The sequence below is a fragment of the Orycteropus afer genome, unplaced genomic scaffold (assembly GCF_000298275.1).
Source record: "Orycteropus afer afer isolate SDZICR_OR568_19922 unplaced genomic scaffold, OryAfe1.0 scaffold00568, whole genome shotgun sequence".
Classification (NCBI taxonomy): Eukaryota; Metazoa; Chordata; class Mammalia; order Tubulidentata; family Orycteropodidae; genus Orycteropus; species Orycteropus afer.
In genome coordinates, this window is record NW_006922155.1 from 1,597,694 (window position 1) to 1,599,803 (window position 2,110).

Below are 2,110 nucleotides of genomic sequence, written 5' to 3' on the forward strand. Positions count from 1 at the left end.
AAATAAACAAAAACAAAACCATTGTGGAGGGTCATGGTACCCAAGCTCTATCAGGACACAGACCAAGATTGAAATCCTGGTCAAGAAGTGAGTGGAGATCGGGATAGCCACACACCTCTGTTCATCAAGAAGGTGTGGGTTATAAGAGTAACAAGAGGAATATTGCACTTTTCTACTCACCTACTTCCAGTGTCATTGCACGTGCTGTCTTTGGCAAGCAGAGTCTATTCTTAGGTCACTTTCCAGCTGAATATTCCACTTGCATATATTTAAAATATTTGCACTCACAGGACAGCTGCTGGCAAGCCACAAATCTTCTTTGCTATTTTCCCTTCTGGTTGTCAGGCACCAATGCAATCCTTTCCCATGCAGTCCTCAGTTAACAGAGCCTACTCTTAGGTTGCTAACAGGAAATATTCAAAATGACTGTGGCCTCAGGATAGCTGGCAGTCTGCTGACCTGTTCGTATCCTTACTCACAGTTTTCATTCAGGTTTTTCTACCAGTTGGTATTTAACCCAATTCTTTAACCTTCCCTTCAGAGCTCAGTGTTCCAGGGTCATCTTATGTATTGGTTTCAATTTGTTTCTTGTTCATTTGTTTCAGAGGGTCTGTGTGGCTTGTCTGCCTATTCTGCCATCTTGCCAGAACTCATCTCTGAAGCTTTTATAACCTCAATCACTAATCACCAAACCAGGATGTAGAACATTGTCTCTGTGAACTATACTATGCCAATTGATCTAGATGTCCCCCAAGACTGTGGTCCTAAGTCTCAAAGCTCAAAGACTCATTCCCTCTATTTGTTTGATTACAGCTAAGAAGTTTCTCCTTGTGTGCTTTATGTTGGGTATATGTGGATATATTTGCAACATATACAAATGTATGTAGAAATATGTTATCCAAAACCAATATATAATTGTGGCTATATTCCCACATCTATTCAGCTTCCTTGTCTATCTTTGTATCTGTGCATAGATACTATTTGTTATTAATATAATTATAGGGTTATAAAATATGTTCAAGTGGAATACAAATACATGAAGAAATGCTCATGATCATTAGCCATTAGGAAGAGAAAAATCAAAACTAGAATGAGATAAACTCTCACCTCAGGAGTAACAGTAAAGTTCAAAAAAACTGAAAACAACACACTATGGCAAGGGTGTGGAAAGATTGGAACTCTCTTACACTGCTGATTGGACTGTAAAATGGTACAACCACTATGGGAAATAGTATGATACTTCCTTCAAAAATTGGTTATAGAATTGTCACATGATCCAGTAATCCCACAACTTGGTACATATCCTAGAGAAGTAAGAGCCATGATATGAATAGATATAAGTATAACCGTATTCATAGCATCATTATTCACAATAGCAAAAAGATGGAAAAAACCAAAGTGCGCATCCATTATGTATGGATAAATAACTATGCTACATACACACAATGGAATACTATGCTGCGATAGTTGGAGCTGTGTGTCAACTTGGCTGGACCACAATTCTGTGTGGTTTAAGCAATTGTGATGTGGGTTGTTCCCATGATGGGATCAGATGTATATGTTTTGAGCACACAATCTGTTGAAAGGGAGTTTTCCTAGGGGTGTGGCTTGCTTCCAGTATATTTATAGACATCCTGGGAAAAAGAGACACTCTTCTGAGGATCAGGATTCTGTTGTGCTGCCTACAACTGTCTGGGAGTGAAAAATCCACCATTCAGCCTGGAGATCTTAGATTCATCATTCGTTGGAGTCAACAGCCAGAATACTGCCTGCCAACCTTGAGCTCCTCAGCCCCTGCAGCTGCGTGAGTTGGGAAAAGCCTCCTGCCTGATGTTTGATCCAAGAACTTTGGACTTGCCAGCTTCTATAAGTGTGTGAGCCATTTTCCTAAGATAAATTTCTCTTTCTCTTTCTCTCCCTATAAGCTTTACTGGTTTTGCTTCTGTAGATAACCCAGTGTAACACATAAGCAATGTTAAAGATAGTGAAGAATCTGTGAAACATCTCATAACATAAATGATCCTGCAGTATATTATTCTCAGTGAAAAAGGCAATCACAAAAGGACAAATATTGTATGAAACTACTATTATATATTAAAAAAAGTCAAGA